This window comes from Microtus oregoni, unplaced genomic scaffold (assembly GCF_018167655.1).
Source record: "Microtus oregoni isolate MIOR12 unplaced genomic scaffold, Mior012 000006F_ref0000085, whole genome shotgun sequence".
NCBI classification, from domain to species: domain Eukaryota; kingdom Metazoa; phylum Chordata; class Mammalia; order Rodentia; family Cricetidae; genus Microtus; species Microtus oregoni.
The window spans coordinates 47,928,448-47,943,351 of record NW_024543065.1 but is presented as its reverse complement, the minus strand read 5'-3'; positions in this window follow the sequence as shown (position 1 = coordinate 47,943,351).

Genomic DNA, 14,904 nt, shown 5'->3' with positions numbered 1-14,904 from the left:
CCAATTCTACGGGCAGGTCCCATTTTGAAAGAGGCCGACTGGGCCTCTTCTGGGAGCCCAGAAGATATATTTGAAACTTGAAGCCCAGAAGAATCACATACCTAACTGCTTGACATTCAAACATCCTTCTGTGGGAGCAGATTTACGCGGCGCAGGCCCTTCCGCCATCAGAGTTACTTCCTTCTTGGCAGCAGTTCGCTTAACTTCAGCTCCGCAGGTGGAGAATCTATGCTAGGAGTTTGGCTTTAATACACCTCTGCTTTGGGCCCACCCAGTTGGAGACCGCCCACCTCCTGATTGTCTGCTCCTCCCACTCACCTGATTGTCTGCTCTATCCCTCTTCACCCTTCAGGGCATTGCCTTGCAGGGTTTTGTGCTCCTTCCGGAACAACCGAGTACTGCTGCTTCAGCAAAGGAATAGGGAACAACACACAGCCTCAGCCCCATCCTCTCAGGCCTCCAAAGCCCGGGGAAAGCCGTAGTTTCACCCAGGATCATAAGAGGCCTCCAGCCAGCCTGTTCCTTTAGGTGTCCATCATCATTTCTTCCTAAAGCTGAGAGCCTCTCCTCCAAGACTGTGTCTTGGCTGCCACTTTCTCCACACATCCCCTTCCTTGTCCTCAAGGTCACTAGGGCTGTTAGGTTATAGTCACAGGGTTCCCCTGGGGCATCCGGACTGGAGAGGTCAGGAAGCTGCCCTGCTTGATAAGTTCTCTTCAAGATTTGTCCCTGGAGTAAAGATTGATGGGGGGTCATAGGGATATCTGCTCCTGTCTTCTGGTGTTGGGTAAAACCACCTCCTTTGCCGGGCAGTGGTGGCACATGCCTTTAATTCCAGCACTCAGGGAGGCAGAGGCAAGCAGATCTCTGTGAGTTCGAGGCCAGCCCAGTTTACAGAGAGAGTTCCAGGACTACCAGAGCTACACAGTGAAACCAGAGCTACACAGTGAAACCTTGTCTCAAACAAACAAACAACCTCCCCTCCCCAGAAAACAACAACAACAAAATTAACCCACCTCCTCTTCCCTTCCTTTATTTACTTATAGTTCTGGCTGCCCTGGAACTCACTATGTATACCAGGTTGGCTTCCAACTCCCAGAGATCTACCTGCCTCTACCTCTGAAGTATTGAGATTCAAGGGGTGCCTTTATTTATTCTGAGACAGGGTCTTTCTACAGAGCCCCAACTGTTCAAAGAAATCTGCATAGTCTCTAACTCAAAGGCTATCCCAGCTTCTTGGAAAGCTGAAGGTGGCTGAGTCTGACCTTGAACAGCTGGTCTTTCCAGTGTTGGGAAAACAGGCACCAGGCACGCCTAACTTCCACCAAGCCCAGCTACAAGGAAGCCGGTTGTAGGCTGGGCGTGGTGGAATGCATCCACTCTGCCACCCAGGGAGCAGAGGCAGGGAGATCTCTGGGAGTCAAGGTCAGCCTGGTCTGTTCCAGGCAGAGAATCCCTGCCTGCAGTACCCTGTTTTGCTCACATAAATATATTTGGTAAATACTGTCTAGATTCAACCTTCTGTCCTGTGACTAAACAAGCTCACAGGCTTCCCTAGTCTTTACTTCACTTGGGAGAAGTCAAAAACCTGTTTCGCTATCACTCGTATTTAGCACAGAATAACAATTTTGACTTTATGTATATGGATGTTTTGTCTGTCTATCTGCGTATTAAAGAGTCCAAGAATAAGAATATAAAAATACAGATTCCAAAAATAAAAATGTAGAAATAAAGAAATATAAAGTTGTAAGTCTAGGAGAATGAGAACAGACTGTCAGCAGCTTCCTCAGCAGCTTGAGGATTAACTATTAACTGTGGGCTATTTCGCTGTACAACCCACAGCTCTGTTTACAAGACTGGAACTTCTCTCTGCAAACTGAGAGTAGTGTCCTGGCCATCCTTGATAAACGACAGAGACGGGCTGAGTTAACCTTTAGGAGACAGAGATGCGTGACCTCTGGATTAGGCACCAACTCTGCTACGAGAATCTGGTGCCCTCAAAGGGAAGGTGTGGGACTTCAGTAAACACTGCCTGAAAATAACAGGAGACAGCACAGTCACTGGTGTGACTAATGAACTATGCTAATGGAGGCTTAAAGTAAGGCAATCTGTACCTGAGATTTACCTTGAGATAGTGTTTTTCTGTTTATCAACCTTCTGATATTGCTAGCAGTCCCTTTTTCTGACTAATTGCTAAAAACATCTGTTTCCTTGCAAGTAGTGACTTTCGCTGTAATTTCCTCTGGAACATATTTCACAATAGCTGCCTAGTTACCCATTGAACTCACTCCCTCTCTTAGGGTCTCTGTTGACTAACCCGAGGGGCAAGATTGTAAAAATTCTTTTGTTCAAACCTAATGCTTGGTGCCCCTATTATAAAAAAAATAGGTTCAGAAACTAGCATTTTTTTTTTTTCCGAGACAAGGTATCTCTGTAGCTTTGGTGCCTGTCCTAAAACTAGCTCTTGTAGACCAGGCTAGACTTGAACTCATAGAGATCCACCTGCCTCTGCCTCCCGAGTGCTACCACGGCCTGGGTCTAGCCTTTTTTTTTTTTTTTGGTTTTTCGAGACAGGGTTTCTCTGTGGTTTTGGAGCCTGTCCTGGAACTAGCTCTTGTAGACCAGGCTGGTCTCGAACTCACACAGATCCGCCTGCCTCTGCCTCCGGAGTGCTGGGATTAAAGGCGTGCGCCACCACCGCCCGGCTGGGTCTAGCCTTTTGACACAAGCCTAACCAACACTATTTCTGACTGTGGTCTCAGCTAGCTGATAAGCTTCAGTGCCCCAGTGCTTCTTTTTCTTTTTGTTTATTTTTTATTTTTAAGTTTGCTTCTGGTTTTCCTGAAATCTGGTTTCTGGAATAAAGTTTGTTTCAATTTTATTAAACTTTGGTGGTCTGTCCCCATCTTTGCGTGACATCCCCCCCCCCCCCCCAATCACATGTAAACAGTGCCCGTAAAAGCCCTAAGAGGGTGACAGAGTTGTAATGGTCTGTCCTGTCCCTTTAAGAGACAAGCCCCGCCCACTCCCCACCCTCTCCACCCTATCCTCAGGAGCTGTTGGTCCAATTTCAAACTACCTGGGCTTTGAGTGTTAAACCTGGGTCATGGAGGAGCAGCTAGTGCTCTTAATGGCTGTGCCTCTAAACTATCTCTTTTTTATATTTATTTTTCTATTCTTTTTTTCTGGATTTTTAAAAAATTGATATTTATTGAGCTCTACATTTGTCTCTGCTCTCCTCCCTGCCTCTCCCCTCCCCCCTTCAAACCTTCCCCAAGGTCACCATGATCCCAATTTACTCACGAGATCTTGTCTTTTTCTCTCTCTTTTTTTTTTTTGGTTTTTCGAGACAGGGTTTCTCTGTGGTTTTGGAGCCTGTCCTGGAACTAGCTCTTGTAGTCCAGGCTGGTCTTGAACTCACAGAGATCCACCTGCCTCTGGCTCCCAAGTGCTGGGATTAAAGGCGTGCGCCACCATCGCCCGGCTTGAGATCTTGTCTTTTTATACTTTTTACTTCCCATGTAGATTAGATCTATGTAAGTCTCTCTTATTGTCCACATTGTTCTCTAAATTCTCTGGGATTGTGGTTTGTAGGCTGGCTTTCTTTGTTTAAAAACTACCTATGAGTGAGTACATGTGATAATTGTCTTTCTGTGTCTGGGTCACCTCACTCAAAATAATGTTTTCTAGTTCCATCAATTTTCCTGCAAAATTCAAGCTGTTGTTATTTTTTTTCTGCTGTGTAGTACTCCATTGTGAAAATGTACCACATTTTTCTTATCCATTCTTTGATCCAGGGTCATTTAGGTTGTTTCCAGGTTCTGGCTAAGACAAACAAAGCTGCTATGAACATAGTTGAGCACATGTCCTTGTGGCAAGATTGAGCATCCTTTGGGTATGTACCCAAAAGTCGTATTATTGGGTCTTGAGGAAGGTTGTTTCCTAATTTTCTGAGAAATCACCACACTGACATCCAAAGGGGTTGTACCAAGCTTGCATTCCCACCAGCAATGCAGAAGTGTTCCCTTTCCCCCACAACCTCTCCAGCATAAGTTGCCATCAGTGTTTCTTATCTTGGCCATTCTTACAGGTATAAGATGGAATCTCAGAGTTGTTTTGATTTGCATTTCTCTGATGACTAAGGATGTTGAACATTTCCTTAAGAGTCTTTCAGCCATTTTAGATTCCTCTGTTGAGAGTTCTCTGTTTAGGTCTGTACTCCATTTTTTTTTATTGTATTATGTGATCTTTTGTTGTCCATTTTCTTGAGTTCTTTGTATATTTTGGAGATCAGACCTCTGTCTGATGCGGGGTTAGTGAAGATCTTTGCCCATTCTGTAGGCTGTTGTTTTATCTTGTTGACAGTGTTCTTTGCTTTACAGAAGCTTTTCAGTTTCAAGAGGTCCCATTTATTAATTGTTTCTCTCAGTGTCTGTGCTGATGAGGTTCTATTTAGGAAGTGGTTCCCTGTGCCAATGCATTCAAGTGTACTTCCCATTTTCTTTTCTTTTTTTTTTTTTTTTGGTTTTTCGAGACAGGGTTTCTCTGTGGTTTTTTTTGGAGCCTGTCCTGGAGCTAGCTCTTGTAGACCAGGCTGGTCTCGAACTCACAGAGATCCACCTGCCTCTGCCTCCCAAGTGCTGGGATTAAAGGCGTGCGCCACCACCGCCCGGCTTTTTTACTTTTTTTTTTTTTTTGCCCATTTTCTTTTCTAAAAGGTTCAGTGTGTTGAAGTCTTTGATCCATTTGGACTTGAGTTTTGTGCATGGTGATAGATATGGATCTATTTTCATTTTTCTACATGTTGATATCCAGTTATGCCAGCACCACTTGTTTTAAATATGCTTTCTTTTTTTTCATTTGATATTTTTTTGCTTCTTTATCAAAAATCAGGTGTTCGAAGATGTGTGGACTGATATTCAGGTCTTCTGTTCGGTTCCATTGGTCCTCCTGTCTGTTCCTATGCCAATACCAGGCTGTTTCCAGTACTGTAGCTCTGTAGTAGAGTTTGAAGTCAGGGACTGTGATGCCTCTACAAGTTCTTTTATTGTACAGGATTGTTTTGCCTATCCTGGTTTTTTTACTTTTCCAAATGAAGTTGAGTATCGTTCTTTTGAGGTCTTTGAAGAATTTTGCTGGGATTTTGATGGGCATTGCATTGAATCTGTAGATTGCTTTTGATAGGATTGCCATTTTTACCATGTTAATTCTGCCTACCCAAGAGCATGGGAGATCTTTCCACTTTCTGGTGTCTTCTTCAGTTTCTTTCTTCAAAGATTTAAAGTTCTTGTCGTACAAGTCTTCCACTTGTTTGGTCAGAGTTACTCCAAGATATTTTATGCTATTTGTGGTTATTGAGAAGGTGTTGATTCTCTGATTTCTTCCCCAGCCCTTTTATCATCTGTGTACAGGAGGGCTACTGATTTTTTTTTCAGTTAATCTTGTATCCTGCTACATTGCTGAAAGTGTTTATGAGTTGTAGAAGTTCCTTGGTAGAATTTTTGGGATCATTTATGTAAACATATCATTGGCAAACAGTGAGAATTTGACTTCTTTTCCAATTTAATCCCCTTGATCTCTCTTTGGTGTCTTATTGCTCTAGCTAGGACCTCAAGAACTATATTGAATAGATATAGTTCTAGGCTGTCCTAGAACTCACAAAGATTTGCCTGCTTCTGCCTCCCAAGGGCTGGGACTTAAGGTGAGCATCACCAACTCCAGTTATTTCTGGCTTCTTTATCAAAAATAAGGTATTTGTAGGCATGTGAATTTATGTCTGGGTCTTTTTATTTTTTTCTTTTTTTGGTTTTTTGACACGGGGTTTCTTTGTAGCTTTGAAGCCTGTCCTGGAACTAGCTCTTGTAGACCAGGTTGGCCTCAACTCATAGAGATTCACCTGCTTCTGCCTCCCAAGTGCTGAGATTCAAGGTGTGTACCACCCCAGCCTGTCTAAAGATTTAGTTATTTAGTATGTATACAGTTTCTGTCAACATGTATGCCAGCAGGCCAGAAGAGGGCACCAGATCTCATTACAGATGGTTGTAAGCAACTATAAGGTTGCTGGGAATAGAACTCAGGACCTCAGGCAGGGAGCCATGTGACAGGTGAGAAACAGAGATACACCTTGCAGACAAAATGGCCTATGGAAGGGAAGGGGAAGGGAGAGAGCAGAGAGAGGCAGAAAGAGAGAGAAAGAGAAACAGAGACAAGAGAAGTGGAGAGAGAGGAGAGGAGCCATGACAACAGTGCTCTCTCTCTCTCTCTCTCTTTTAACTTCGAGACAGGGTTTCTCTATAGCTTTTGGTTCCTGTCCTGGAACTAGCTCTTGTAGACCAGGCTTAAAATGTAAGAAACTCCCAGCGATTCCACTGAAATCAGGAATAAGACAAGGTTGTCCACTCTCTTCATATCTATTCAATATAGTTCTTGAGGTCCTAGCTAGAGCAATAAGACACCAAAGAGAGATCAAGGGGATTAAATTGGAAAAGAAGTCAAATTCTCACTGTTTGCCAATGGCTGTTATACACTGAAAATCTACCTTGAAAAACCAAAATAAAGAAAGAGAGAAAGAAAGAAAGAAACATACACACACATGGGCGGCAGGCACATCAGTATGTTTAACAAATGGTGATTGTTAAACTGAATTCTGCATGCAGAAAAATGCAAATAGATCTATATTTATCACCCTGCACAAAACTCAATTTCAAATGTATCAAAGACCTCAACATAAAACCTTGAACTCATGGGCACAAAAAAAGACTTTCTGAATAGAATATCATTGGTAGCACAGGCACTAAGATCAGCAGTTAATAAGTGGGACCTCATAAAACTGAAAAGCTTCAATAAAGGTCATCTTTATTCGGACAAAGGGGCAGCCTACAGGATGGGAAAAGAGTTTTACCAATTCCACATCTGATATAGGACTACTATGCAAAATATATAAAGAACTCAAAAAACTATACCACTCGTGGGCATATACCCTAAGGACACTTCATCGTACTACAGAGACACTTGTTCAACCATATACATTGCCGTTCTAGCCATAATGGTCAGAAATTTGAAACAACCTAGATAATCCTCAACAGAAGAAGGAATAAAGGAAATATGGTACATTTGCAAATTGGAGTATTATTCAGTTATTAAAAATATGAAATTCACAGGTAAATGGATGGAACTAGAAAAAAATCATCTCCTGAGAGTGGGATATCCCAGACTCAGAAAGAGAAATATGGCATTTATTTGTTTATATGTGGATATTAGCTTTTAAATCAATAATAACCAAGCTACAATCTATAGAATAACAGAGGTTAGGTACAGAGTAAGGGACTGGCCTGGGAATAGATCCCAATAGGAAAGAGAAATAGAATAGATATTTATGGATGGATGGGGATGGGAGCGTCTGGAATGGGAAGATCAAGTGAGGAAGTAGAGGGGACAGGGAAATAAGGGGAAAGACAGCTGAAATTAAGGGCCACTTGAGGGGTAGTGCGGGAAACTAATACAGTAGAAGCAGCGTACAAGGTCTACATAGAAGAAGGTGATCGAGGCGAAACTGCCAAATGGTGGGGGAGACGGAGTCCCAACTGGCCAGCTTCCAGTACCAGGACTGGGTTATATGCAATGACAGGGATTTTCTGTAGCTTTCATGCTTGTCTTGGAACTTGCTCTGTAGACCAGGCTGGCCTCCATCTGCCTGCCTCTGCCTCCCGAGTTAAAGGTGGGAATTAAAGATATTTGCCGCCACCACCTGACTCCAGTTGAGTTCTTAGTCAAAGGGGAATCCCTAAATAACCTGGGCTGTTACAGAGACTATAGGTTGCTCTCCATAAAGCGATGGCAAGGCCCCACTGCTGAAGACAACACCTACAAATGCATTGAACATGGAGATGTTGAGCCAGTGCCTACATGGAATTATCACTTGTGTGGGAACGAATCCCGTCTGTTTCTTTTCTTTCTCTTGGGCTCTTTTTCTTCTCTTTGTTTCTTTTGTCCAATTCTGATGTTTAGTTTTATCTTACTATAGTTTATTTTATTGTTGTCCTTTAAAAGCCTGTTTGTGCCAGATGGTGGTGGTGACAGGTGGGTCTCTGTGGGTTTGAGGCCTGCCTGGTCTACAGAATGAGTTCCAGGACAGGCTCCAAAGCTACAGAGAAATCTTTTCTAGAAAAACCAAAAAAAAAAAAAAAAAAAAAAAAAGTCTGATTGCTTTTTCCTCCTCTTCCTTCTTCTAGTTTAAGGTATGTGCGTGTGTGTGTGTGTGTGTGTGTGTGTGTGTGTGTGTCACCGCACTAGGAATCAGGGTTTTAAAAAATTCATTTAATTTTTACATGTGTTAGTATTTGGTTTATGTGTATGTCTGTGTGAGGAAGTCAGATTCACTGGAACTTGAGTTACAGACAACTATGAGCTGCCATATGGGTGCTGGGAATTGAACCCTGGTCCTCTGGAAGGGCAACCAATGCTCTTAACTGCTGAGCCATCTCTCCAGCTTCACCTGTTTGTTTTCCAATGAGAGATAGAAAGGGAATGGATCCAGATGGGAAGGGAGGTGGGGTGGAACTGGGAGGAATAGAATGAGGGGAACTAATTAGGATATATGACAAAAAAAAAAATCTATTTTCAGTAAAAGAAAAAAAAGTAATTCCTTGCCCGATGTGGGAAGCATACACCTTTAATCCCAATACTGGAAAGGCAGAGGCAGATAGATCTCTGTAAATTCTAGGCTAACTTGATCTATATAGGCACATTTAGGTGAACCAGGGCTATATATGAGAGACTTGTCTCAAAAAAAACCACACACAAACAGAAAGGAGGCATTGTTTTGAGGTTTGATTCCCAGCACTACAAAACAGCAACAAAAAACCCACCTAACCAACCAGGCCAAAAGAATGTGTTTCCAGAAATCTCTGAGGTCCTGGGGCTATCTGTGGAGGTCTGTTCATGGATGGGGCAAGGCCCAGAAAGTCTAGGCAGGAGTTCTGGGAAAGACAGCAGCCACTTGTGCCTTCTCTGTGCTTTCCAGTCTCAGCATGGGAACCTTGGAGCCACCAGGGAGGGCTTCCTCAAGCTGATCCAGCCTGCTCCACTCTTTTTTTTTTTTTTAATAAATAATTTATCTTATTTTATTATTATTTTTTTTATGTGCATTGGTGTTTTGCCTGCATGTATGTCTGTGTGAGGGTGTTGCGTCCCTGGAACTGGAGTTACAGACAGTTGTGAGCTGTCGTGTGGGTGTTGGGAATCGAACCCGGGTCCTCTGGAAGAAATGTTCTAAACTGCTGAGTCATCTCTCCAGCACCCCTGCTCCATTCTTATCTCCGAACCTCCAGCAGTGTCCCATTGAACACACGTTCCAGGGCCAGTGAGATGGCTCATCAGGCAACGGTGCTTGCCACCAAGCTTGGCCACTGTGTTCCATCCCCAGAACCACAATGGGGGAAGAACAGAGTTGACTTCTCTAGGTTGTCTTTGACTCTCATAAGAGCACCACAGTTTCCCTAAATAAACAAGCAAAGAGTGTAGTTAATCAAACACAGACATAATGAACTCATAATTCCGGATGAAAAGACAGCCCCTATAGAGAGGGGACACATTTCAATAATTTGGGTAGAGGCATCCAGAACTAAGATAACCCTGGAGGAGATCAAGCCAAAACACACACTCTCTCTCTCTCTCTCCAAAACTCTCTGCCTCTCTCTGTCTGTCTCTCTCTGTCTGTCTCTCTCTGTCTCTGTCTCTGTCTCTGTCTCTCTCTCTGTCGTGATTCTTCAAAGCAGGATTTTACTGTGTAGTTCTGGCTGTCCTGGAACTCATTCTAATACCAGGAGGATCTTGAACTCATACAGATCCGTCTGCCTCTTTTCTGGGGTTAAAGGTGTGCCCCTCTACTGCCTTAAACATTTTTTTTTTCAGCAACATAGAGTTTGAACCTAGGGCCTTGTTTATGTCAGAATTTCGAATCCCAGCGTTCTTTTCATTCTTTTCATTTTTCTCAAAACAAGAACAACAAAAAAACAACAATAAACTAAAAAACAAAAACCAAACCAGCCAACCAATCAACTAACCTACCAAACGAATGAACAAAACAACCAACCAAAAAACAAAAAAAACAACAACAAAAACCCAAACGAAACCAGAAAACCCACTTATCGTAAATGCTTTCCACTTGGACTTTAGGCTAGAAATCCAGAGATGATGAGACCCACTATCCTGAAGGACCTCTGTCTGCAGGGCCAGCCTTTCTCCCCTGCTGAGCCTCCTGACAGGGCTCCTCCTCCGTGTCTTTCTGCTAATGAGATCTGTTCTGATTCCCCTTCTGGCCCAGAGGCCTTAATCTCCCCTAGCAGGGGTCTGTGAAGGAGGGGGGAGGGCCCCTCCACAGGCAGTGACCCAGTGGTGAGCGGGGATTATAGAATATGCGTGTTTGGCTGTGTTTGTGTTTGGGTGTGTGGCCGGGTGTTCAGAGAAGTAGAACAGAAACTCAGGGAAGTATTAATACCTGGAGGGACACAGAGAAACCAAGGGAGGGGACTACTAATGGGAGAGACGGCAGGATGGTGTGTGTGTGTTTCTGAGGGTGGGGTGGGGGCACAGGAGCAGCAATGGGAACTTTCAGCATAAGAAGCAAACAGAGGCTCTGAGACAAGCTGCAGTTTCGGGCTTGAGTGGACCCGCAGAAGGACAGCAAAGTGAGAGAGGAGCCCACAGACAGAGGCAGAGATAAAAGGGAGAGAAACACAGTGGGAGATGGAAAGGGAGAGAAAGGATGCAAAATTAACTTACAAAGGGAGCGAAAGACAGAGAGTCAGAGACACAGAGACACAAAGAGGGACCAGAGAGATGGCTGAGTGGTTAAGAGCGCAGGGGCTCCTCCAGAAGATCTGGGTTCCATTCCCATATCTAATGGTAGCTTATAGAAGCCTGTCATTCCAGTTCTAGGGCATCTGATGCCCTCTTCTGGCTTGTTCAGGGACCATGCATGCACAGGGTGTAGAGACACAATATCCAAAAGACATAAGGATAAAAATAAATAAATCTAAACAAAACAGACACAGAGGGGCAGTCAGAGATATACAGAGACAGTGAGAGACAATTGACTGAGAGAAAGAGAGACAGGGAGAAAAAGGCAGAATCAGAGAGACACAGAGAGATAGCCAGAGGCAAGTGATTAGACACTTGACAGAGTCTGACAAAGACAGAGACAGAAAGAGTGACAGAGACAGAGAGACGCACATGCAGAAGCATAGACAAAGACACGAAGGGACCGAGAGAGGAAAGGACAGAAGTAGTGATGTAGAGACAGACAGAGATTAGAGCAATAGAGGGACAGCCTCTATTGGCTGAGGGGGAGAGAGATAAACAGAGATAGATTAATGGAGGGATCATAGGATGCTGTGACTGGTACACAGGCTGATAAGGAGAACTGTACAGCCTGAGGCCCAAAGGGAGAAGAAACTGAGTCACAGGAGACCCCAAACAAAGAGAAGGTAATGAGAAGGAAGAGGAAGGAATTTAATGTCTAATGAGATCAAGGCAAAGATGGGGGAGGTTAGAAAAAGGAGAAGCACGAAGAACTTCGTATCTGAACTAGTTCGCTCATCCAGGGCTGGTGGCATAGGTATGTCATCCTAGCTCTTCCAGCGGAGCCAGGAGACTTACAAGTTCAAAACTAGCCTGGACGACAGCGAGCAATCCAGAAACCCCTGTGCCCCTCATTTCTCACTCTCCCAGGGGCACTGAACACTCCTTTCTGTGCTTTCCAGATGGTTGCTAAATCTGGAGGGAGGGACACTAGGTCAGACCTCAGGAAAGAGTGGCAGCTCCTGGTTGTAGGCAGGAGTTGAGCCTTCCCTCCCTCCCTCCCTCATCAACCTTAATTGCCAAGATGTCACCATGGGGGTGGTGATAGGGTGGGATTAAGCAGACAGTGCCCTTCCCCCAGCCAATGTCACCTCCTGCACCTCCTGTTGCCTAGTCAGTCCTGCATTTTGGCTGGGATTACCCTTCGAGATCTAGGCCACGGTAGATGACATCACTCTCCGCTCAGGATTAAAGTCGCCCCATAGGAGGGGAACTATTTCCTCTAGTCCCTGTTGTCTGATGACACCCTCCAGGTCCTGGCCACCAGCAGAGTCCCCATTTCTTCTTCCCAAAGGTGAGTCTTTGATGGATGAGGCTGAGCAGACCAAAGAAGAGAGAGGAAGAGAGAGAAGAAAGAAGGGCATTATAGTCTTAGCTGTGTTTTCAGAGCACGGTACAGTTTGACTGGAAGATGGATCTGAGATGTTATCTGAACAGTTAATAACGTAGGGTAGAGAATCTAAGGAGTGCATGGGGAAGCAGGATCACAGTAGGAGGGAGTGAGGTTATAGCTGGGGACCAGTTCTGATCCAGAAGTGGCTTTTAAGGGGAATGGATTTAATACTCTGAGGATGTTCAGAGACGGAATGTCCCATCTCAGCACACATCCCTGATGTGTGAGTGTGTGTATGTATGTATGTTTGTATACAATGTGTGTAGCGTATGTGTATTTGTGAGAGAGTGACTGTGGAACCCAGAGACTGACATTTTTGAGTGTTTTCCCAAATACTCTCCTCCTGCTATATTTTCCCTAGAATTCTCTATGTAGACCAGGCTGGCCTTGATCCTTAAGGAATCCTCCTGCCCCTGCCACCTGAGTGTTGTATTTAAGATGTCCGCCACCACACCCAGCCCACTCTAGACAATGTTTGACACTAAACGTGGACTTCCCCATTGAGCCGAGGCTAGTTTGCCAGTGAGTCCTGTGGATTTGTGTGTCTCTGCTCCCCCAACACTGGGGTTACATGTTCAGATCTCTGCACCCAGCTTTTATCTGGGTGCTGGGGAGCTGAACTCAGATCCTCATGGATGCAGAACACATGCTTTACCCACTGAGTCATCTCCCCCGACCTTTATTTTATTTTGAGATGGGGGTCTTAGGGAGTGCAGGGTAGCTTTGAACTTGTTATGTAACTGAGGCTGGTCTCAAATTCCTGGTCTTTGTGCACTACTATGCCCACTTGTATTTTTCCAACTCTTAAGAATTTTTTGTCTGTTTTTAAAGCACACATTACACACACACACACACACACACACACACACACACACACACACACACAGACATATATCATACTGTGTGTGTGCACTTGTGTATGTGCGCATGTGTATGTGAGTGTGTGTATACTTGTGTCCTGACTTCCCTGTGGACAATTTGTAGGAGTCAGTTCTCTCCTTCCACCATGTAGGTCTCAGAGGTTTTTTGCTTGTTTTTTTCCTGTTTTTCGAGACAGGATTTCTATGTATATCCTTGGCTGTCCTGGAACTCACTCTGTAGACCAGGCTCGGCCTCAAACTCACTGAGACACACCTGTCTCTGCCTCCCGAGTGCTGGCATTAAAGCTGTGCCAGCATGCCTGGCTTTTTACTTATTTGTTTATTGTTAAAGCTGTCTCTTGTAGCCCAGATTGGTCTTGAGTTTGTTATGTAGCTGGGAAATGACCTTGAACTTTTGATCCATCTCCACCTGCAGAGTGTTGTGGAGACACCACTCCTGACTAGCAACATGTTTTGCCTCAATGGCTATAGCAGATTTTTTAGGGTCTGTGGTCATTCAAAACAATTATAGAGACATGTAGCAGGGGATAGTGGTGTAAACCTTTAATTTTAGTGCTTGAGAGGTAGAGGCAGGCAGATCTCTGTCAATGTGAAGCCAACTGTCACAACTGTCTTGCAACTCAAGTTCCTGAGGATCCAACACCTATTTCTGGTTTCTGCTGATACATGCATATGGTGCATAGACATACATATAGACAAAACACATACACATAATATTAAGGAAAAAGAAAGTAATGGCAAAGTTCAGCTAATACTGCAGCATTTGTCATCTTTTTAGTTTTATATTTATTTGTTTATTGGTTTGAGTTTTCGAGGGTTTTTTTTTTTGTTTTGTTTTGTTTTGTTTTTTTGTTTTTCGAGACAGGGTTTCTCTGTGGCTTTGGAGCCTGTCCTGGAACTAGCTCTGTAGACCAGGCTGGTCTCGAACTCACAAAGATCTGCCTGCCTCTGCCTCCCGAGTGCTGGGATTAAAGGCGTGCGCCACCATTGCCTGGCTAACAGCAAGTGCTCTTTTGTTTGTTTGTTTGTTTTGTTTTTGTTTTTCAAGACAGGGTTTCTCTGTGGTTTTGGAGCCTGTCCTGGAACTAGCTCTGTAGACCAGGCTGGTCTCGAACTCACAGAGATCCGCCTGCCTCTGCCTCCCGAGTGCTGGGATTAAAGGCGTGCGCCACCACCGCCCCGAGGGTTTTTGTATCTGTATAACAGCTCTAGCTGTCCTGGAACTTGCTCTATAGACCAGGTTGGCTTCAAACTTACACACAGAGATTCACCTGCCTCTGCTTCCTCAGTGCTGGGATTAAAGGTGTAGGCCATCATGCCTGACTTCTTACTTGTTTATTTTTATTTTTTATTTTTTTATTTTTTTCGAGACAAGGTTTCTCTGTAGCTTTGGGCCTGTCCTGGAACTAGCTCTTGTAGACCAGGCTGGTCTCAAACTCACAGAGATCCGCCTGCTTCTCCCTCCTGAGTGCTGGGAGTAAAGGTGTGCGCCTACACCGCCAGCTTTTGTTTATTTTTAAAGCTGTCTCTTGTAGCCCAGGCTGGTCTTGAGTTTGCTAACAGCTGGGAAATGACCTTGAACTTTCCATCCTTCTGTCTCCACCTGCAGATTGTTGGGATTCTTCTCGAGTACGTTTGTTTGTGTGTGTGTGTGTGTGTGTGTAATGTATGCATATAAGTGTGTGCATATATTTGAATGTGTCTTCATATATGGCAGCCAGAGGTTGACATCAATATTTCCTCCACTGACCTCTGCCTCGTTCCCTTGAG